Source organism: Elaeis guineensis, chromosome 6, assembly GCF_000442705.2.
Source record: "Elaeis guineensis isolate ETL-2024a chromosome 6, EG11, whole genome shotgun sequence".
Taxonomy (NCBI): domain Eukaryota; kingdom Viridiplantae; phylum Streptophyta; class Magnoliopsida; order Arecales; family Arecaceae; genus Elaeis; species Elaeis guineensis.
In genome coordinates this window covers 44,598,236-44,624,248 of record NC_025998.2, presented here as the reverse complement: position 1 = coordinate 44,624,248, position 26,013 = coordinate 44,598,236, and positions in this window count along the sequence as shown.

Below are 26,013 nucleotides of genomic sequence, written 5' to 3'. Positions count from 1 at the left end.
TCACTTAATTCTTTTAATTAAGTTCATGGCTGAGGGTTAGGGTTCGGCATTTTGAAATCTATTTTCAACTTTTGAAAGGTTTAATACAATCTAGTGTTGTTTCACTAAATAGGTCAACTCATTTCAAAAATGGGTCAGCTTATTTCACTAACAAACACTAATTGTAGGTTAAAACAATTAAATTCAGCCAACTTTTCAGTCGAACTGGCATGCTAGTCGAGTCGGCCTGATCAGCAAACAGAACCTTCGCAAGATCCTGTTCTTGACTGATTTTAATCTATGTACATTACATAAAAATTTATGAAATAAAATAGATCTAATCTAAAGCATTCATGATAAGATTTATTTAAACTCTTTTAAATTTTCTAGATCGCAACGTACCAGGACAACCTTTGCATTGTAAGGGGTAAACCTTACAGCAGGACAACCTACAGTCCATGAGATCATTTTTTTATTTTTTAAATTTATTTTAATATAATTATGAATATGTTATAAAAGAACCTAGATGCTCTGACACCACTGTTGAAAAAGATGCAGGATTTCATGCATGAATTTCAAAATAATTTTGAAATGTAACATAGCGGAATATGTAAATTAAATAATTTAATATATAAATACATGTAATCAGATTACTAAACTCTATAATTAGGACATATAACATATCATATTATATTTATAAATCAAAAAATAAAAACTTTGGTATTGATCAAATCAATATCCTAGATCTAAAATAGTTTTAGATCTAAAACCAAGATCACATCTAGATAAGAGAAGAGATCAGATCTTTTACCTTCACACAGGTTGAGAACTCCATGATTGATTTTTTTTGTTATCTTTGGAGCCACACATGCATTCGACCTCTACAGATGATTCACACGAGGCTGCAACAAAATTGAAAGTTCGTCGAACGAAGATCCGCTCGAAGTGTTAGCTTCTTGCAAATCCCTCCAGATGGTTAATCTAAAAAATACTCTTTGGATCTCTTGGATATTCCATGAGATAAAGAATATGAGGAGGAATGAGGGAGAAGTCAAACCTTTTGACCTCCCTAAAATCAAAAATAATATATAAAAGAAAAGGGTCCTAAGAGAAGATAGATCTTCTCTTTCAGTACATCAATGATTGATGTCCTGAAAATATCTCTATGCTAGGATATGAGAAGACCTTCTACTCTAGATATTTCTCAAATTTTTAGATCCTATGATATCTAATTTTTATCATAGAAAAATCTCATGATTTATGGAGAACAAGGGTTCTAAAGAAAACCTTAAGAAAATACCTTCTTTTCTTCTTCTTCTCTCATCAGAACATGATCAGATCATGTCCAAAATTAGATCACCATGCCCTAACTCATTGGAGCATGGATCCACCATTCCATCCCTCTTTCTCTCTCAAATTTTTATCACATAAAAATATAAAAATAAATAGAAAATAATATGAAAGAAAAATAATGAGAGAAGACAATCTTTCCTCTTACATTTTTTCTCTACAAGATATCAACTTTTGATCTCTTGATAGAAGACTCTCCTCTAAGGATCTTGGCACCCCAAACCACCCATGCCATCCTCTTTCCCCTCTACTTTTTTTATCAAAAACTACAAATTTTAGACTCCTCATATTTATCATATGGGGCGGCAACTTTATATAAGGTAAACTAGGTCATAAGACCTAGTCTAACAAGGAGTCCATGGGGCGTCCAACTCTTGGACGCCCCTTCTCTTATCTTATTCATGGATAGCATGAAATCAAGCATAAAAGGGGTGAAAAAATGAAAGGATAGGCTTGGAGGAAGTTGGCACAAAAGAGGAGAGAAGAGTTCTTGTGAAGAGGGACTCTTTCAAAAAGGAAATAAACCTAAACTACTTTCCATAATAAACCAAATCACTTTCCATATTGAACCAAATCAAATCTGATTTAAATCTCTAGAATAAGTGGTATGAGATCACTTTCCTTAGATGTGAATATCATATATAAAAAATATCTAAAAATTAATTGGTGGGCGTGGGCTTTCTTAGTTGGTGCAAGAGAAGATGGAATCCTAGTCTAACTAGGATTCTTATGTAGACTAGGTCAAGCTTTTTAAACCCAATCCAAATTAATTGAAACCTAATTAATGGTGATCCTAGTCCAACTAGAAGTCTAATTAAATCAAATTAAATCATATTTAATTCTATTTTAAATCCTAACTTAATTAGGAATTAGGTGCATACAAATCCTAGTCGAATAGGGACTTGTTCTCCCTTGCAACTGGTTTATCCAATAAACCAATTAGACTTAATCCAATTAAATTCAAATTAATTCTAATTAAATTAAATTTAATTAAAATTAATCTCAGCCCAATTGCTCAATCAGATTGAGCCAATTAGCAATCTAATTGCTAATCGATCCTCCTACAACACTTTCATTAGGTCAAACATCAATCACATTGATCGTTTAATCTTAGAATGATTCTCAATTATCGATTAACCATCTGATTAGGTTATAACATCTTATGTGTGTGACTCTATAGGTTTGAACCGAAGTCGATAGTACAGGAACCAATTTCTGTATCGATCGAAGTAACCATCTAGCAATGATTCCCGACGTCCAGATAGGTCGAATGTATGCAAAGCAACATTCTAAGAATCCTGACCCATGGTTACCATATAATTTATCCTTTTGATCAATAATACTCAAGATAATTTTGAGTATGCTGTCAATCACTCATATAAGTCATCTCTATTGTGTCTCAAAATTTTGCAAATCCCGTGACTCCTCACGAGGATTACCCAAGCCTAGGTTTTGCTAAATTGAAACACAGCGAGACATTCTCTTTCTGAAGTTAATCAGGAGTGGTCAATCCCATCTTGACTCACACACCGACTTCATAAGTACTTGACTGTACCTAAAAATTATTTGAACCTATATTAAAAATACAGATAGTCCGACACCAAAGCATAGTGAGTTGCTTGCAAGTCACCATGGTGATCTCAGATCGGAGGGACACTTATACCCATTGGCCTTAGCTAACTACTCTTGACAGTAGAGTGCTACATTGATCACGTTCAATGTAGATGTACTCCTACATCTCACCTAGATGCCATACCTGTATCTCCAAACCACTTGGTTACGAGGATAACCAATACATATGGCATACAGCGACCTACATTTGATAAGTTATTATTTTTGTTAATAACTTATCATTTGGTCATGAACAATTTAAGAATCATCTAATAAATCTTTCTTTATCAATTGATTGTGGTTCTAAAAACTTCATCATAATTTAAGAGTTCATTTAAGGAAGATAGAACTTTTATGATGAATCTGCCAAATAACTATTATTATTAGATAATTCATATACTAATTCTAATCATCTGCCACTTAGATGATTAGTTTTAGGATATATTTTCCAACAAACGGTTGGACCTAACCAGAACCTTCAGTGGAGGCGCCACACGCCTACTGAAGAGGTGTTTGGGGCAAAATTGAATACCAGAAACTATTTGGTGAAATAATTGGTTAATAACCTACCTATAGGTACACAAGGGTTGGCCGAGCTACACTCGGACCCATGTGCAATCCATGTGGATTCTAGTACCCACTAAAAAATTAGTGTAATTTTTTGAATTGAAAGAAAAGGCTATCAATTTGAAAAAAATAATGAAAGAATTTTTAGACTAAAATCTATATCTTTAGGCTTAATCAATTCATATACTAATTAGGTTTTGATTTTTCTTTTTGCAGTTATGGCCACCACCTTGTCGCTCCGATCACTATTAGATTGTGATAAATTGTTGGGACCAAATTTTGATAGCTGGTATCGAAAGCTCAAAATAATCCTGGAGCATGAATGGATCTTGTATGTATTGACAGATCCAGCACTCGAAGAGCCAGAAGAGCCAGCTCCAAATGCACTAGCATGGTTAGAGACACTTATCAGAAGTGGCTCAACGATTGAACTACGATTCATTATATTATACTGGCGGTGATGAATGATGAGTTTAGTCATCATTTCAAGAATGTTCAGCCATAGGATATATTGCAAATGTTGAACGAGTCTTTTGGCACACCCGACGATGTTGAGAGGCACAAGATTAGTTGTGCCATCTTCAACGCTCGAATGAGGGAAGGAGCATCAGTCACTGATCATGTATTGTATATGATCGAGATGATTGAGTACCTAAGCAAGCTCAACTTTTTCCTACATGAGCAGTTGGGAAAAGATGCTTTTCTGAACTCTCTGCCCAAGTCCTACCTCCCTTTTCTTACTCATTTTTGAATGACAAAGCCTGTAGTTAACTACCATGGTTTACTAGGGTTACTACAAAACTTTAAGAAGGATCACCAGCTCCAAAAGGAGTCGGTGAATATTGTAGGAGGGTCTTCTTCTAGACATCGATTCTTTAAGAAAGGAAAGCAGAACAAGAAGAACAAGAAAAGGGTGCAAAGTGCTGGGGCACCCAAACCCAATCAAATCAAGAAATCCAAGTTCAATCAGAGTTAGGCAGAATGCTTCTACTGCAAGAAGTAGGGGCACTGAAAAAGAAATTATCCTCAATACATTACCTTTCTGGATCTAAATAGACTAAGAAAGAAGTAAGTTGTTGCTGGACAAGGTAATTATATGATAACACCTTATAATTTTTCAATTTGTGATTCTACTATCTGGATATTAGATATCAGAAGCCCTTCTAATATTTATAATTCATTGTAGGGTCTGCAGGTCAGTAGGAGATTTGAAGAAGGTGAAAGATTCTTTAATATTGGAGATGGAAGAATAGTTTCAGTTCTAGCATTAGGGACTATTAAACTTGTATTCAAGTCTAATGTAATTGTTGTAAGTGAATGTCACTTTTGGCCATGCACAATTATGAAATTTTAATAAAAAAATAATTTTAATATCATTATAAATGATGTTAATGTGATAAATAGACAACTGAACAATGGTATTTACATATTATCATAATCTGTTAGTGTAATGTATACATCCAACAAACATCCTAAAATTAGTAATATCTCCGATATCTACCTTTAGCATTGTAGGTTAGGTCATGTTAACAAGAACAGAATAAACAGATGGACACAAGAGAAAATCTTCGAAGTCAGTGATTGTGAATTACTCCTAACCTGTGAGTCTTATCTTTTTGAAAAAAATGACCAAATCACCTTTTACTAAAAAAGATAAGCAAGCTAGTGAAGTTCTAAGTCTGATACATACTGATATATGTGGACCTATGAACACTAGTACCAGAGGTGGATATTATTATTTCATTATATTTACAAACAACCTATCAAGGTATAGGCACATCTACTTAATGACACATAAGTCAGAATCATTTGAAATGTTCAAATGATTTCATAATGAAGTAGAGAAATAAATTGAAAAGTGTATTAAAACTCTTCGATCTGACCGAAGAAGAGAATACCTCTCTACTGAGTTTCTGACATACTTAGAAAAAAATGAGATTCTCTCACAATGGACCTCCCTTGGAACACCACAGCATAATGGTGTATTGAAAAGGAAGAATCGAACCTTGTTAGACATGGTTCGGTCCATGATGGGCTTTGCAAGTCTATCAATTTTTTTTTGGAGATACGCACTCGAGTCGTCTTGTTATATTTTAAATAAAATTTTGAGTAAGTCTGTAAGTAAAACATCACATGAGACGTGAACAGGGTGTCAGCCAACACTCTCTCACCTGAGGATTTGGGGATGTCCGACTTATGTCAAACGATTGAAAACTGACAAGCTTGGACCTAGGTCTGACAAATATCTATTTATAGGGTACCTAAAAGAGATCAAGAGATATTACTTCTATCTTGCTGACGAACAGAAGGTGTTCGTCAGTAATGGGGCTATCTTTTTTATAAAAAGAGTTCCTTGGTGAAGGAACTAATACCTCAAAAATTGAACTTGATGAAGTTCGATCGGTAAAAGAACCAACATAATCTAGTAAACCCATAGAGTCAGACTTGATTAGATCAAATCTAGAACCTATTGTAGAAACATCTTTAAGGAGATCTAATAGAGTACCGCATCAACTGGATAGATACTATATTTTTTTAGTCCAGGATGGGGATCCAATTGAACTCGATGAGAACAATGAGGATCCGATCACCTATATGGATGCGATGCAGAGGTCTGATTTTGAGAAGTAGCTGGAAGTCATGAAATTCGAAATGGAGTCCATGAAAATCAATAATGTATGGACATTGGTTAACCCACCTGAAGGGATAAAATCCATAGGGTGTAAGTGGATCTTCAAAAAAAAAAGGGGCGAGATGGAAAGGTGGAGACCTATAAAGCCCGTCTGGTTGTCAAGGGTTACCGTCAGTATTATGGTATTGACTATGATGAGATATTTTCTCCTGTGGCAATACTCAAGTCTATTCGGATTATGCTTGTGATAGCAGCACATATAGACTATAAAATTTGGCAAATGGATGTGAAAACAGTCTTCCTAAATAGAGAGCTAGAAGAAGAGGTGTATATGATACAACTTGAAGGTTTCATATCCACAGATGAGTCTAAGGTGTGCAAGCTTCAAAGGTCCATCTATAGACTTAAGCAGGCATCTCGGAGTTGGAACATGCATTTTGATAAAATGATCAAAACGTATGGCTTCATTAAGAATAGAGAAGAACCCTGCATATACAAATAGGTTAATAACTTTGTGGTAGTATTTCTTGTTTTGTATGTTGATGACATTCTCTTAATCGAAAATGACATCCCTACATTATAGAGAATAAAAGTTTAGTTGTCATCATAGTTCTCTATGAAAGACTTGAGAGAAGTATCCTTCATTCTTGGGATGAAGATCTATAGAGATAGATCTAAAAGGTTGCTTGGATTATCCCAGTCGATGTACATTGATACTGTGCTGAAAGGGTTCAGTATGGAGAATTTCAAGAAAGCCTATCTTTCGATAGATCAAAGAATTTCTTTCTCGAAGAGTGATTGTCTGACAACTCCTCAAGAGAGAGAGCGTATGAGTAGAATTCTATATACTTTAATAGTGGGATCTATTATGTATGTTATGACATGTACGCGACTGGATGTGGCATACTCATTAAGAGTAGTGAGCAGATACTAGTCCGATCCAAGTGAGAATCACTGGAAGGTCATAAAGACCATCCTTAAGTATTTGAGAAATACTAAGGATCAGTGTCCTATCTATGGAGAATCTGATCTAAAACTTATGGGATTTACAGACTTCAATTTTTAGTCGGATCATGATGACAGCAAAAACATATTGGGATATATTTATACCCTGAACGGTAGAGCAATCTACTAGAAAAATTTTAAGCAGCACATTGTGGCCGACTCTACTTATGAGGCAAAATATGTCGCGGCATCCGATGTTGCGAAGAAAGCTGTGTAGCTACAAAAGTTCATCAACGAGCTTGGAGTGGCATCCTTCCTTGATGGCCCCATCTTGTTGTACTGCGACAATACTGATGCCATTGCTCAAGCGAAGGAACCGAAGTCACATCAATAGACCAAGCATATTTTACATCGCTACCACCTGGTCCGAGAGATCGTAGATCAAGGTGACGTTAAGCTTCAGAAGATCGACAGAAAGGAGAACCTGGTCGACCCATTTACTAAATCCCTCGGCATCAAGGAGTTCAAAAACTATAAATCAAATATGGATATACGATACTACACCGATTGGCTTTAATCTAAGTGAGGTTGTCGGGAATTGTGTCCCAAAGCCAATCATCAGCCTATTGACAGTTGTGCTTATCATTATAACTGTATATGAATTATTGAATTAATAAATATTATTTAGTTTTTTCATCACTGTGTATATCTCATTTTGAACTCCTATTATGTGATGAAGTCCTTAGGACTATTTGATTCGATATAGAAGGATATATCGTTTGGTCCTTAAATGAGTTCGTGACCAAATGATATGCTATTACTAGAACGATGGACATATCAAGTATAGATCATTGTGTACCATATAAGTTGGTTGTCCTCTTAACCAAAGAGCGTGGAGATATTGTTATGGCATGAAGGTAAAATATAGGAGTACATTTCACCAAATATGATCAACTCCAGAGCACTCTGCTGTCAAGAGTCACTCCGAAGGGATATAGGTATAAGTATCCCTCTGACCTAAGATCACCACGTTGACTTGCAAGCCACTCACTATGCTTTGGTGCCGGACTACCTGAATTTTTAATTCCATGATGAAAGGTTTCTGGGCATAGTCAAGTACTTGTGAAGTCGGTGTGTGAGTCAAGATGGAATTGACCCCTCCAAATAAGTAGGAGTTAATGTATCAGTGTGTTTCAATTCAGTAAAACCTTGGTCGGGATAATCCATGTGATAGATTTTAAAAATTGAAATACAATGTGGATGACTATATCAGGATTGACAGTTAAATCTTAGGTCACCTTGAACATTTGGGTTAAAGAGATAAATTATATGGTAACTATATTCAAATAGGTTCTTGAGTGTTGCTTAGCATACATTCGATCTATCCAAACATCGAGTACCATTGCTAGATGGTTACTTTGATTGGTACAAAATAAGTTCCTATGCTACCGACCTAGGTTCAAACTTATAAGGTCACACACATTAGAAGTTTTTCTTCGATCATATAGCTAATCTGAAGAGTCCCACTTAATGGAGACTCTGCTGAAGAGTCCCATTGGATGGGGACTCTACTGAAGAGCCCCACTGGATGGGGACTCTAGAGAAGAACACACTAGACTTGGACTCTATCTTTAATAGAGAATTAATTAGTAATTAGATCACTAATTAGCTCAATTTGATTGATCATTAAAGTCTGGATCAAGTCTGATTGAATTTAATTTAATCAAGTCAAGTCTGATTAGGTTATGAGATGACCTAATCGGTAAGAAAGAAATGATCCTGATTTGATCGAATCTATGGCTCAATTAATTTATTAATTTGATCAAATTTAATTAAGTTTATAAGAGACTAATTAGATTAGATTTATCATATTTTATTTGGGTCTAATTGGATTGGATTTGAAAGAAATTCAATTGGTTAAACCCTAGAGTCCCAAATGAGTAGGACTCTATCCCTTGCACCACCTAAATTGTCTCACATCTTTTCTCACCATAAAAAAATAGTTTTTGCATGAGAAAATCAGAAAATAATCTTTCTTTTATCACTCATTAAGAATAAAAATTTATTGGTTTTAATTTGAATTCAAATTAGTTTGAATTTCAACTTAAAACCTTATCTATATCCTTCCACATGTTGGCTATTTTTGAAAGGGTCTATTGTATATGAGAGAAGGAGGTCTTTCCAACTAATTTTTATGCCTATTTTTTTTTGGTAAGTCCCTCTTTAAGTTAGATAAGGGTGAGAAAAAGTTGAAGTCGAATTGAAATTCAAAAGAGTTTGAATTACAATAAAATCCAGCCCTTATCCTATTTTATCTGGTTTGTGCGACAACCATAAAAAGGCCACAATTTTGTGTGCCAAAAAAAAAAAAAGAGAGCTCTTTACCATAAGACACCAGAGAGAAAGAGGGTCAAAAATACTTCTTTGCTTTGAGATGTGAGGATTGGGTGGATTTCCTTCCTCCTTGGGGTGAACAAAAGAGGAGACCATTCTCCTCTTGGGTGAGAGACCTAGAACTGTTCTAGATTTTTTGGTGAGAAAAAAATCAAAGAGAAGAGAGTCTTCATCTAAATTTTCTCCACCATCCAACATCTTTTTTTGATTCATCTTTGACATTGAAAAGGTTCGAGGTGATCGAAGAAGGAGATCAAGTCAGATCTTTCATCAGAAGCCGACTGCATGAGCTAGCACTCCTACAGAGGGCTGACCAGTTCGAGGGGCTTCGTGTGGACCATCCATAGAGGCCAGATGATTGTGCGCTGCTTAGCATCAATGAGAGCTTCATACCATGCTTACCAACAGTGGAGATCATCAACCTGTGAAAAGGTGATGAGTTCTGAACTCTACCAACATAATCTAAAGGTTAGATCAAATTCAGGATATCGATGTGATCGATGTAGTTTTCTATTTTATTTTAAATTTTATATATAAATTTTTTATATCATAGATCCTTAATGGTAGTTTAGATCTGATCTAAGGTATGTTTAAAAGATTAAATATTTAATTTTTTATTATTTCACTATAAAATTTTAAAAATACATGCTTTGAACTATCCATTTTTTCTTCACTACAATAGAAAAATAGGATTGGATGGTACGGTGGAGACCTATAAGGCAAGGCTGGTAGCATTAGGTTATAGCCAATGTGAAGACATTGACTATCAAAAATTTTTTTTGCTAGTAATCATGCTGAAATCCATTCAGACTCTGCTTGCTGTTACAACTTACTATGATTACGAGTGAAAACTACCTTCCTAAATGGATATCTTGAGGAAGATATCTATATGGATAGCCTATGGATTTCACACCCAGTGATAGTGATCACAAAGTTTGCAAGCTACAAAGGACCATTTATGGACCCAAGCAAGCATCTTGGAGTTGGTACACTCACTTTAATGATGTGATTAAATCGTTTGATTTCATCAGAAATGAGGAGGAGCTTTATATGTACAAAAAGGTCAGTGGGAGTGCTGTCATATTTTTTATATTATATGTAGACAATATCTTTTTGATTAAAAATGATATTCCCATACTGACCTCAGTCAAAGTATAGTTGTCAAAAGAATTCTCTATGAAAGATTTAGGAGAAGCTTCCTACATTCTAGGTATAAAGGTCTATAGGGATAAACCTAAGATAATGATGAGACTTTCTCAAAAAATATATATAGAGGAGGTCTGAAGAGGTTTAGTATAAAAAACTCCAAAAGAAGACTTTTATCCCTTAGGCATGGTGTTTATCTCTCCAAGAAAATGTGTCTTGGCATACCTGAGGAGATCTAACGCATGAGTAAGATTTCTTATACTTTGACTATAGGAAGTCTCATGGATGCCATGCTGTATACTCGACCTAATATTATCCTTGTCGTGAGTGTCACGAGCAGATATTAGTTGAATTCAGATGAGGAGCACTGGATTGCAGTTAAGAACATCCTTAAGTACTTGAGAAGGACTAAGAATTTGTTCTTGATCTTTGGTGGAGAATCAGAGCTGAAAGTGGAAGGATATATCGATTCAGACTTCATGTCTGATGTTGATGATAAAAAGTCTACATTGGAGTGTATTTTTTTATATAATAGTAGATTGGTTAGTCAGAAGAATTTCAAACAGTCGGTCATTGCAGATTCGACCATGGAAAGCCGAATACATCGCCACCTCTGAAGCTGCTAAGGAAGCATCCTAGTTTAAGAAGTTCATTGCAGAGCAGAATGTGATGCCATCGGATGTTATTGCACTGCACTGTGATAACAATGGTGCCATAGCCTTGCTAAGAAGTCCAAATCTCATCAAAAGTCCAAGCATATCGAGCGACGATTTCACATCATACATAACTATCTCGAGAAGAAGTTTGTCGAGGTGCAGAGAGTCGACTCTGCATAGAATATGGTGGATCCACTGATGAAGCCTCTTAGCTTGTAGAAGATCGAAGCTCACCTTGAGAAGATGGGTCTTAAGTATATGGCCAATTAGCTTTAGGTCAAGTGGAAGTTTGTTAGATGTGTGTCCTAGAAATCAATTGTTGGTTGACATATTTTATAATTTTAGAGCCTAATATTATACTTATAAAATATTTATTATTAATAAAAATATTTTTATTTTTAATCATATTAATGTTTCCATGATTTCTTCTTGAAATTAATAAAGATGATTTTGTATATTCTCAAGGTATTGAGAATTTGAGATATACATTATTAGTGGTTAGTTTTTAAATACTCTCGATTGATGAATCATCATGGAGGACAGTGATCAATCCATTTAAGATTTGTGCATGAATCACCTTCCTTCTGGACATATGAGTCTCAAGTCTATAGTGTAGGGATACTGAGATAAAAGTATTTGTTAGAGAACAACTTGCACTGAGCATGATCAATACGAGAAACCACTTGGATGTCCACTCACTCATCAATGGCCTTCTCGATGCTACAGTGGTATAGGTGATCTTTTGACCTACGGTGCAATGGCTATTCGTAATGATGTTGCCGGATTTGACTACACTTAAACTTGGTCCCTAGCTATTCAGATCCTTGTGGTGTATGTTGTCTTCAGTGAGTTCAGGTTCGCCATTAAAAGTGGGATGCACCTAGATAAAATCTATCGATCTTGATAGAAAAGGAGTAGTCCTATGCGATTTGTAAGACTGAGTTTAGAAAGTCTTCGATCGAAGCAAGTGTGAATGGTAGAAAAGAATTTCTATGGAATTCACAAGTGAACTTGAATCAAGCCAATCTAGTATATGACTGATGTCGAGATTTAACAAGTTCTCCATAACCTCCATCAAGTCAAGACTCACGATAGAAGGACTGAATCACATAGTAATTACACCTAGAGGTTCAATACTTTTATTCTACTGGGTTGCCACTACATCTGCTAGGTGTCACTGGTGAATTATGAGACCCATCGAGCGTTGTCTTGATAATCGATAATTTTCGAAGGACAGAGTTGAAAATATTCTAATCCATCGAAAAGAGTTTCAATGATATTGTGATAGAGATCACAGTATATTTCACTATCAGACAGAATAAAATCTATGGGGTCATACACAAAAGAGGTTCCTATCTGATTAGATAGCTGATTAACGATTACAAGTCATTGAAGGATAAAATTATCAATTTAATTGATGATTAATCTTATACAAAAGTTATAATAAAATATTTTACTAATGGTTAGTAAATCATTGAAGGATCAAGTAGCAATTGGATTGCTAATTGGCTCAATTTGATTGAGCAATGAGATTCAGATCGAGTCTAATTGAATTGGATTCAATTAGATTTGACTTAGATTATGAGATAACCTAATTGCTAAAAGAGATTAATTTTTTATTTAATTAGAACTTGGGTTCAATTAATTTTTAATTTGATTAGAATTTAATTGAGGTAATTAGCTACCTAATTGGATTAGGTTCAATTATTCATTTGGGTCTAAACAAATATGATTTGGATAGAGACCTAATTGGATCAAATCTAGAGTCCATTTGAATTAGACTTCCTCCTTTCTGTGCCACCTCATTTCCCACACCCTCATCCTTCATGCAAATTTGAGTTTTGCAAGAGGATTTTTCATGCTAGAATTGAGTTTGTCGCCCCATTCTCAACGCCCATTGATAAGGACAAAGGTTGTTTTTAGTTTGAATTCAAACTTTATTTGAATTCAAGTTTGAAATGTATCTTTATCCCTTGATGAATTTGAATTCATCTAACTATCTCTTGGATGCCAACTTCTAGATTGGTTCTCCCTTTTGTGTGTGTATGACTTTTTGGCTGAACAAGAGAGGGAAAGAATTAAGGTTGCATGTGAGAAAAAGAGAAGGGGCGACTTCTTATTGACATGTAATAGGTCCTAGGGTTCTAGGGCTTAGGCGTTGGGTTTTTGGAAGAGAGAAAGGGTTCTCGAGAGTCTTCCATCTCCACCTCTTCTTCCTCTAGTCCTTCTTCTCATCAAAGAGAGTCCATTAGATCTAAAGAAGGCGTCAAATTAGCCATCAAGAGCAAAAGTCTATAAGAGAGCTAGCACTCCGGAGACTTCGATGGATCTCTAATTGGACAACAAATCTTATGTGGATATCTATAGAGGCCGAGCATTTGTGTAACTGGAGGAACCTCATCAAATCCATGGATTATCGGCTATGGTGTATTTCGACCCGTGCAAGGTGAGATTTGATCTCAATCATATAGTAGATATAATCTGCTACATAGATGTGATCTATGTATTTGTTTTTCATTTTATGCATGTCATAGATCTGGGCATGGGTAGTTCTTAGATCTGATCTGATGCATGATAGGGTTGAAGGGGTTTCATCCAGTTCTTGCTGCATTCAAAATTTGTTTTGAAATTCATGCATGCAACTATCTTGCATTTCCAACAGTAGCAACGCTAGGCATTAGGAAGGTGATGTTTTCACTTCATATAAGTATTCCTTTTGCCACATGTAGTTTAATATGCGATCCTCAACCTTATAGGATGAGCACATGGCTTTGAACAAGTTATGCCAAATTATAAAGGCCAAGCTAATGGTTAAACAAAATTCTTTGAAAAACTGTATGATCATAGTTATTTTATTAGATTTTTACATGAGTCCATGCAAGGGAAAAAAATCCTTTTTTTGGTAAAGAAGGGAAAAATATACTTAAAGATGCATAAAAGGATATGAGTTTATGTCGTGGGCCTCCATGCTTTCTGTCTCTATTCTTTCATATTATCATTCAAATCAAGTTTGATGGGCTTGCCCATCATCTTCCTAAAACTGTCCTGGTGAGCTTACATGACAATATAATCGATAAAGCTATCATAAAATCTATCATGATTTTATTTAATTTTTTATTAGTTTATTCTTTAAAAATTATCTACTTACATCTTTTGGTAGCAAATATTGAAATTTATCCAATTAACCCTATCCAAATATAGCCCACACTAATATGCATCGAAATTTGTTTTATATATTTTAGATTGATCTAGACTCTGACTAAAGATAAATCTCTCTAATAAAGTGATAGGAATATATTTGATGATTATTATGATAAAATTAAATTCTATACAACCATCATGGATAATATCCATCTTTTAACTTTTGCAACTAATTCAGATATTATCTCTGATGAATGAGATACATTATAAAAGGATATCCTTGTTGGATTTTCTATGTCGGGGCATGCATGTATGTTTCAATTTTTTTTTTAAATATCATAGTAGAATAGAAGATTAAAATATCTTTTAATCTACATCATGCATGCATAAAATATAAACCACTAGGATCTACTTCATATGCTGAAATTGAATATGTGATCGAATCACATATCTATTTCGTAATTTTTTTTTTCAAATCTAGATCTGAAAGAGAAGAGGCTTTCTCTTATCCATACAAATATCTGACCTTTACAGATATCTACTTAAGATCAACTTAGAATAGTCCTCTTTAATATTAATTTTTTTCTCTAAGTAAAATCAGCTTGCGAATCTGAACAAAATCTGGATCGGGATCAACTCTTTGATCCCTTCCTTGATCTTCTTCTTCTCTTCTCTTCTTGCTTTTCTTTTCTAGATTATGGAGCAATCAAAAACTAAAAATAGCAAGCAATAGGGGATGCCCAAACACCTTTGGGCATTGAAGATGGAGGATGCCCAAGGTATGGGCATTGGATCTCCAAGGGAGAAGAGAAAGAGGGGGCGTGGGCTCTTCAAAGGAGAAGTGGGGCTGCTAGTTGAAGTGCCTAAAGACCTTAGGAAAGGCTCTTTTAAATAGGTATAAGGTTTGAATCCTATTCAAAACTAAACAACCACTTAATACAAATCCTACTTGCATTAGGAATCCTTATTCCTTTAGTTATTTGACTCTCTTTAGGAGATCCTTTAGGTGCCAACTATTAGAGCCTTTGCACCCACAAATACACATCTAACATGGCACCCATGGGATGCCTTATAATGGTTCCACATGCCCTCTAATAGGTGGACATGCCCAACTTGATCAAATTAAGTGGCACCCAATGAAAACTATCAAAAAAATTAATTAAGGAGTTGAACCCTTAATTCATTTGATCCAAAACTTTAGGCACCCAACAATTAGAGCCCAATGAATCTAATTTATTTAGATTATTAACAGATAATTAAATTTAAATTAATCTTATCAAATAAAAAATTTAAATATAAAAAAAAAATTGGGGTCAATCATGTGCTAACAAGATTATCCTGAACCTAATAGGGTTTTTCTAAATCCAATTGAGACTTCATAAGCCTAATTATTTATTCCAGATCTAATCTCTTTGTTGTATGACTCCATAGGCTTAATTCTATCTGATAGTGAGATATACAATGATCTCTATCGTAGTATCATTGAAACTCTTTTCAATTGATCAGAATAATTTCACTCTAACTCCTCAAAGATTATCGATCCTGAGCAATCCAAGTGAGCTCTCATAATCCATCAGTGATACCTAACAATATATAGTGGCAACCTAGTAGAACCGAAAAAGAATCTCAAGGTATAGTTTGCATGTGATTCGGTCCCTCTGTCGTGAGTCTCGACTAGATGGCAGGTCATGGATAAATCGTCAAACTTTATCATCAGTCATTTGATAGATTCGATCAGCTCAAGTCCAATTATGATCGTTATAAAAAAAAAATTTCATCAATCATACCGCTGTTGCCACAGACTCTCAAACTTAGCCTCTTAAATCCTATAGGACTACTCTTTTCTATCAAGATCGATAGATTTCATCTTGATGCACACTCTACTCTTATAGTCGACCAACTGTCGTCAACATACAGTACAAGGGCTCACTGAGATCATGTTTATGTGTCAGTCAAACTTCAGTAGCCTCACTACGAGCAGTCATACCATCACAGGTCAAAGAACCATTCACACAACTATAGCATCAAGACAATCACTGACGATCGAGTAGAAATCCAAGTGATCTCTTGTATAGTCATGCTCAGTACTAATTATTCTCTAACAACTATCCGCACTCATCGTCAGTGTCTCTACACTGTAGACCAGAGACTCATCTACTCTAAAAGAAGTGATATATGCATCAGTCTATTCAGATCGATCATCATCCTCATAATGATACTATGATTGGGAGTATTTAAAAATTAAATACATATCTCTAATATTAATTCTATAGATGATTCAAGGATATATCACACTTGAAGAAAAATAAACTTATCCATTTATTGATCAAATCAATGTATTAAGTATAAAATTGTGTCCTAACTTTATTACAATGTATCAGCCATATTGACTTCTAGGACATACATTTAACAATCTTCCACTTGGACTAAAGCCAATTGGCCACTAATCTAAGTCCCATCCTCTCAAGGTAGACTTTCATTTTTGGCTAGCTTAATTGCTTTGTCAGTGGATCTGCCATGTTGTCTGCGGAGTCTACTCTTCATACCTTGATAGATTTTTTTTTGAAGTAGACACGTATGATATGATACCGCCATTCGATGTGCTTTGATTTTTTATGAGACCTCTATTAGAAAATGTGTCCCAAAATCATTCGTTAGAATATTATGCTCATCTTGTAAACTGTATATAAATTTTTATTAATAAAAATTATTTAGTATTTTCATTACAAATTGACCATCTTTGAACTCTTATATTGTAATGAAGTCCTTAGGACTATATATATTAATCGATAAAGGAGGATTTGTCATTAAGTCCTTAAAATTATTCGTGACCAAATGATACGCTATTACTATGACAATAGCGATATTAAGTGTAGGTCATTGTGTGCCATATGAGTTGATTATCCTCTTAACCAAAGAGTGTGGAGACACTATTATGACATGCAGATAAAATATAGGAGTACATTCGCATCGAACATGACCATATACCGAGCACTCTGCTGTCAAGAGTAGCTTGTGAAGGGTATGGATATAAGTGTCCCTCCAATCTGAGACCATCACAGTGACTTGTAAGTAACTCACTATACTTTAATACCAGACTATCTGAGTTTCTAAAGGATACTAAGTACAGTCAAGTACTTATCAAGTCGGTGTGTGAGTTAAGATAGAATTGACCTCTCTGAATTGGTAGGAGATATGCATCAGTGTATTTCAATTTAGCAAAACCTTACCCTGAGTAATCCATGAGATAGATTTGAAAGGTTAAAATATAATGTGGTTGACTTAATTAGGGTTGACAGTTAAATTCTATGTCACCTTGAGCATTTGGGTCAAAATGATGAATTATACGGTAACTATACGCCAGTAGGTTCTAGAAGGTTGCTTTGCAACACTTCGACCCATCCGGTCATCGGGTCATCATTGCTAGATGGTTATATCGATTAGTATAGAAAGTTATTTTTATACTATCAACTTAGGTTCGAACCTATGGGGTCATATGTATTAGAAGATTTGATCAGATCTGATGGCTAAAGAGTCCAATTGGATTGTGACTCTGGTGAAGAGTCTTACTTGGACTAGAACTCTGTGGAAGAGTCCCACTAGGATTGAAACTCTACTATTTATGAAAAATTAATTAGTAATTAGATTATAAATTGACTCAATTTGATTGAGTAAAGAGCTTTAAAATAAGTCTAATTAAATTAGATTCAGTTCGACTCAGATTGAGATTGATATGATCAAACTCGATTACAAGAGAAATTTGATCATGATTCGATTAGGATTTGGACTCAGCTAATTCCTAATTGAGTTAAAAATTTAATGATATATTTAAATTTCTAATTGGATTAGGTTCATTTCTATCAGTAGTTTCAATCCAAATTTGATTTGGATTAGAATTGAATTAGAAATAAAGAGTCCAAGTCAGACTAGGACTCTATCCTTATCTTTTGCGCCACATTTGGATCCATGCCAATTTTTTCATGCCTAATTGGATTTGGGTTATGATTTTTGGCATCATGAGAGAGGATCCAATAAGAGTGGTTAGCTATAGCTGATGAGTCATAATATTATCTTTTACCTAATTTGAATTTGATCCGAATTAGAGATAAGATGTGGACTAGAAAAAGAATTTTTCGTATATGGTATATTATTGGAGCCATTTTTTTTTTATTTTTCTTGAGGAATCCTTTAACATGTGAGACTTTAGATTTCTTCTCTACATCTTAATGATTTTTTTTTAAATTTTTGAGGATGCTAAAAAGGGGTTTTGGTATTGATTCATGGCATCCTTTCTTGGAAAGTCCTAATTCCTAGTCTATAAAAAGGGGACCCCTCTCTTGAATGTCCCATGATCAATTTTTTTGTAGATATTTTATTTTTAGAGCCTCTTCTCTTTCTCTCTTTCTCTTCTAGATCTTCTATCACTTTAGAGTATCCAAGGTGCTTGTAGAAGAAGAAAGAGGTCAGCTGTCGAAGTTGTTCGCAGACTAGCATCTCCAAACTCCTAATCTATGCCAATCTTCATGTGGATTTTTTTATAGAGGCCAGATAACTTTGTGTGGCTGTGAGTGATCTGAGGAACACTCTCTCCAATCATTGGATTAGAGGAGATCAAGATCAAAATTTATTTGGTAACAATCTCTAACTTATTTTGATTCATATGGTAGATCTAGAATTTCAGCATCGATAAGATCGATGTGATTTTTATTTTTAGATTTAAAGCTCATATTTTTTATATCAAAGATTTTGATATGGTAGTTTAAAATTAGATCTTATACATGGGATTAAGATTAAATTATTTAATCTAGTATTTCTACTGCATAAAATTTTTAATTGCATGTACTGCACTATTGTAAATTTTCTTCAACTGGTATTAGAGCCAGGTTATTTTGATATGAATTAATATAACTTTAGATCTAATTTTTTATTATTAGATCTAATTATTTATAATTTAGATTAGATCTAAATTAATTTATTTTCAAATCTGATTATTATTTATTTAGATTAGATATTCTGGGTAGCAAAGTACTCAGATTGGATAATCACTAGGCCGTCTGGTCATAGGGGCATGTAGGATTTCATGACCCTCTCCTCCCATTCAATAGGGCACTCTTTATGATGTGTAGGGGTGCCACTGTAAGGTCCCATGAAGAAAAAAGTGAAAAGAGAAAACTTACTTTCTTGCAAAATCTTAGATCTTAAAATTCTAAGTGTTGTTGTATGTGATGCAAGTTGCGAAGATAGTTAGTTACATCTAATCTTGTTTAATCAAAATTATTTTGATTTAAAATTATAAAAAATTTAGATTTAATCTAAAAGATTTTATGACTTGATGTAAAAAGTTTACATGAAAAATTATTTTTGAAATCTTAACCATGTTGATGCAAAACTTAATTGAGAATTAAGTATTAAGCTGATTGGATCTAGAATTATGATTTAGATCTAATGACATTGCATAAAATATGGGGTATGGGTTAACTCAAATCAAGTCTTTCTCTCTAATTGGGTTAGACCTAAGGTTAGAATCAAAAAATTAATTGATTATGTAGAGAAATTGATTAACTCTAACCAAATATTGAATTAGATTAATCAGGATTTCTCTAGTACAATAGTTGTAGATGGTCAAATCCATGTCTAGATTAAACTAAATAGACCTTGATTGTGACTCAGTAATTGAATCCAAATTATTAGGTTGGTCAAATCAAAACTAGTTAACCAATTAGTGTTTAAGGTAAGTTTGGCATTTCGACTGATGGTTTTTAATTGGAAGTGGCTTACCTGACCATTTCAATGGTGTCTAAGGCAAGCTCAGTAGACCCTCTCACTGATCTCACTTATCTGACCAATTTGGTGAACTAAATTTTGATTAGATCGCTAAGTGATTCGATTTACCCCATGCCATTAACGTTGATCAGTATGACTGATCTAGGTGCTAGTTCAATCAGCATGACCTATCTCGATTCAGTGACTTGGTGAAGTTAGTGGAAGGATTATGGTCTACTGATTGATCTTTTCTTTCCTTCTCTCTTCTCTAAATCGATTAAATTTTTTAAATTATTAGATCCTTAAATTAAGCTGGTTATGGTGATAACTAGATTATAGCCTCCCATTAAGGTGAGTGATAATGGGTCTATTATTTCTGATTGACATTGTAGGTGCCATCCGTCTGATGTTCTCTTTGAATGATAGAATTATCATTCATCATATGATGACTCTAATGAACTATCTAATGATGGTTGGATTGATCGAGCCATCCTCGAACTTGATCGCTCATTAGGTAGAATCACTGAGTAGGTTCATGTTAATAGTTTGACCTAATCAAAACTTTCAATGAAGGCCCATCGCCTACTGAAATAAAATCTGGGGCTAAATTAAATACTAAAAATTATTTGGAGAAATAATTAGTTCAGAACCTACATATAGGTGCATATGGGTTGATCGAGCCATCCTCGGGCCTATGTATAGTCTGTGTAGATTCTAGTACCCGCTAAGGAATTAAGGTAATTCCTCGAATTGAAGGTAGAGGCTACCAATTCGTATAAAATAGTGGGAAGACCTTTAGATTAAAATCTAAATCTTTAGGATTAATAAATTTATACACTAATTAGGTTCAGTGTTCTTCCTTGTATGTGCAGATATGGCCTCAAACTTGTCACTCCGATCACTGTTGGACAGTGAGAAGTATATCGGATCAAATTTTGATAATTGGTATAAAAAATTAAAGATTGTCTTGGAGTACGAGTAGATTCCTTATGTGATAACGGATCCGACACCTGAGAGGTCTACTCTTAATGCCTGAGGAGCGATCTGAGATACTTATTTGAAGTGGCTCAATGACTGCACCATGGTTCGTTGCATCATGCGGGCCTCCATGAACAATGAGTTCAGCCGAAAGTTTGAAGAAGCTCAGCCAGAGAAAATGCTTCAAGTGTTAAGGGATTCCTTTGGTACTCCTGACGACGTTGAGAGACATAAGACTAGTTGCACCATTTTTAATATCCGAATGAGGGAGGGTGCATCTATTACTGATCATGTATTGTACATGATCGAGCAGATTGAAAAATTGAGCAAACTTGACTTCCCTTTGCGTGAACAGCTGGGGAAAGATGCAATCCTAAACTCCCTTCCCAAGTCCTACCTATCGTTCCTCAGTCATTTTAAAATGACGAAGCCTGTAGTCAACTACCATGGTTTGTTAGAATTGCTACAAACTTTTGAGAAAGATCACCAGCTCCATAAGGAGACAGTGAATCTCGTGAATGGATATCTTCGGGTAGTCATCGTCTCTTTAAGAAAGAAAAAAAAAAGAAGAATAAGAAGATGCCTGGTGTTGGGAGTCAGTCCCAGAAACCCAAGTTCAAAACTGATCAAAGTCAGGCAGAGTGCTTCTTTTGCAAGAAGCAAGGTCACTGAAAGAGGAATTATCCTCAGTATATCACTTTTTTTGATCCGAGCAGGCCAAAGAAGAAGAAGCAATCAATTACTGGACAAAGTACTTATGTGATTACACCTTGTAACTTCTCTCTTAAAGATACAATGACCTGGGTATTAGATACTGGAAGTCCTATTCATATTTGTAATTCATTACAGGGTCTTTAGGTCACTAGGAGATTTGGAGAAGGCGAAAGATTCCTGAATGTTGAAGATGGAAGATTAATTCCAGTTCTAGCTTTAGAAATTATCAAGCTTGTATTCGAGTCTCAGTATATTATTCTTAATGAGTGTTATTACTATCCTAGTTTTCTTTTAAATATTATTTTTGTAGACCTTTTGTCCAATTCAAATTATGAAATATCAATAAAGAAAAATTTTTATGATATCATTTTAAATGGTGTTATAATTTTACGTGGACAGTTGAACAATGGTATCTATATTGCATCTAGGCCTAATGTAATGTACATTTCAAATAAACGCCCTAGAATAGATAATGTCACAGATGCCTACCTTTGGCATTAGGCTAGGTCATATCAACAAGAACAAGATAAACAGGTTGGCTTAAGAAGAAATTCTTGATAAATATGATTATGAATCGTTACCTACCTATGAGTCTTGTTTGCTTGAAAAGATGATCAAGTCATCTTTTACTGAAAAAGGTGAACGAGCCAGTGATGTGTTGGGTCTGATACATATCGATGTATATGGATTCATAAGCACATGTGCCAGAGGAGGGTATAGCTACTTCATCACGTTCATAGACGACTTATCTAGGTATGGATACATCTACTTGATGAAACATATGTTCGAATCATTTGAAATGTTCAAATGATTTCGTAATGAAGTAAAGAAACAAACTAAAAAAAGTATTAAAATTCTTCGGTCTGACCGAGGAGGTGAATACCTTTCCATTGAATTTCTGACATATCTAGGAGAGAATGGGATTCTCATCCAATGGACCCCTCTAGGGACACCACAGTATAATGACATTTCAAAAAGGAGGAATCGAACCTTGTTGGACATAGTTTGGTCCATGATGGGGTTTGCAACTCTACCAATCTCCTTTTGGGGATATACACTTGAAACAATCTATCTTGTGCTCAATAATATTTCGAGCAAGTCAGTTAGTAAGACACCATATGAGATATGATCAGAACGTAGGTCGAACCTCTCTTACTTTAGGGTCTGGGGGTGTCCAGCTTATGTTAAATGATTACAAACTGACAAGCTCAGTCCTAAGTCCGATAAGTATAATTTCGTAAGGTATCCCAAGAAAATGAGAGGATATTACTTTTACCTGCCTGCTGAACAAAAGGTGTTTGTCAGCAATAAGATATATTTTTTGGAAAAAGAATTTCTTAGTGAAGAAATAAGTGCCTCTAAAATCGAGCTTGATGAAGTTCGACAAGTAAAAGAACCAACACCAATGATTGAATTTGAACCAAATTTAATGAGATCAAACTAGGATCCCAATGAACAAACATCCTTAAGGCGATCTGGTAAAGTACCGCATTAGTCGGATAGATACTTGGTTTCTTGATTCGGGATGGAGATCATGTCGAACTCAATGAGAACGATGAGGATCCGATCACCTACATGGATGCAATCCAGAGATCTGACTCTGATAAATGGCTTGAAGCCATGAGATATGAAATGGAGTCCATGAAGGTCAACAATGTATGGACATTAGTTGACCCACCTGAAGGGGGTAAAGCCCATAAGGTGTAAGTAGGTCTTCAAGAAGAAGAGGGGCGCAGACGAAAAGGTGGAAACCTATAAAGCCCATTTGGTTGCCAAGATTTATCATCAGCATTATGGTATTGACTATGATGAGATGTTTTCTCCTATGGCAATGTTCAAATCCATTCGGATCATACTTGCGATAGCAACATATCTGGACTATGAAGTTTGATAAATGGAGAGCTGAATGAAGAGATGTATATGATACAACCTGAAGGGTTCATATCCACAGATGAGTCCAAGGTGTGCAAGCTTCAGAGATGTATTTATAGATTGAAGCAAGCATCTCAGAGTTGGAACATATATTTTGATAAGGTGATCAGAACATATGGCTTCATTAGGAATGGAGAGAAACTCTGCATATATAAGTGGGCAAATGGTTCGATAATTATATTTTTTGCATTGTATGTGGATGATATTTTCTTAATCAAAAATGATGTCTCTGCATTACAGAGAATAAAAGTGTGGCTGTCATCATAATTCTCTATTAAAGATCTAGGAGAAGCAGCCTATATCTTAGGGATGAAGATCTATAGGGATAGATCTAAGAGGCTGCTCGGGCTCTCCCAATCCACGTACATAGATACTATGCTAAAATGGTTCAGCATGGAGAATTTTAAGAAAGACTATCTTTCGATAGACCAAAGAATTTATCTTTCGAAAAAAGATTGTCCGACAACTCCTCAAGAGAGAGAACGTATAAGTAGAGTTCTATATGCTTCGGTAGTGGGATCTATTATATACGCCATGATATGTACGAGACCAGATGTGACATACTCATTAGGGGTAGTGAGTAGATACTAGTCTAATCCAAGAGAAAACCACTGGAAGGTCATAAAGACCATTCTTAAGTATTTAAGAAATACTAAGGACCAGTGGCTTGTATATGGAGAAACTGACTTGAAACTTGTGGGGTTCACCGACTCCAGCTTTAAGTTAGACCATGATGATAGTAAGAATATGTCAGATTATATTTTTATACTAAATGGTGGAGTAATCTGCTAGAAAAGTTCCAAGCAGAATACTGTGGTAGACTCTGTTTGCAAAGCAGAGTATATCATGGCATCCGATGCTGTGAAGAAAGCTATATGGTTGCAGAAGTTTATCGACAAGCTCGGAGTGGCACCCTTCGTTGATGGCCTTATCTTATCATACTACAACAATATTGGAGACATTGCTCAAGCTAAGGAGCTGAGATCCCATCAATGCACCAAACATATTCTATGTCGTTATCACCTTATCCGAAAAATCATGGATCAAGATGACGTCGACCTTCAGAAGATCGATGGAAGGGAAAACCTGGCTGATCCATTTACTAAAGCTCTCAAAATCAAAGAGTTTGATAACTACAAATCAAAGATGGGTATACGATACTGTATCGATGGCTTTAGTCCAAATGGGAGTTGTTAAAAAATATATTCCAAAGCCAATCGTTAGATGATTATGCTCATCTTGTAAACTATATATAAATTTTTATTAATAAAAATTATTTGATATTTTTATTACAAATTGATCATCTTTGAACTCCTGTGTTGTAATGAAATCCTTAGGACTATATATATTAATCGACAAAGGAGGATTTGTCGTTAAGTCCTTAAAATTGTTCGTGACCAAATGATATGCTATTACTAGGACGATAGCGATATCAAGTGTAGGTCATTGTGTGCTATATGAGTTGATTATCCTCTTAATCAAGGAGTGTGGAGACACTGTTATGGTATGCAAATAGAATATAGGAGTACATTCACATCGAACGTGACCATATGTCGAGCACTCTACTGTCAAGAATAGCTTGTGAAGGGTATAGATATAAGTATACCTCCGATCTGAGACCACCATAGTGACTTGTAAACAACTCACTGTACTTTAGTACCAGACTATCTGAGTTTCTAGCTTAGTGATGGAATGATACTAGGTGCAGTCAAGTACTTATCAAGTTGGTGTGTGATTTAAGATGGAATTGATCCCTCTAAATTGGTAGGAGATATGCATCAATGTATTTCAATTTAGCAAAATCTTGGTCAGAATAATCCATGAGATGGATTTGAAAGGTTAAAATATAATGTGGTCGACTTAACTAGGGTTGACAGTTAAACCCTATATCACCTTGAACATTTGGATCAAAGGGATGAATTATACGGTAACCATACGCCAATAGGTTCTAGAAGGTTGCTTTGCAACACTTCGACCATGCGGTTGTCGAGTCATCACTGCTAGATGGTTACATCAATTGGTATAGAAAGTTATTCCTATGCTACCAGCTTAAGTTCGAACCTATGGGGTCACATGCATTAGAAGATTTGGTCAGATCTAATGGCTGAAGAGTCCAATTGGATTGTGACTCTGATGAAGAGTCTTACTTGGACTAGGACTCTGTGGGAGAGTCCCACTAGGACTGAGACTCTACTATTTTTAGAG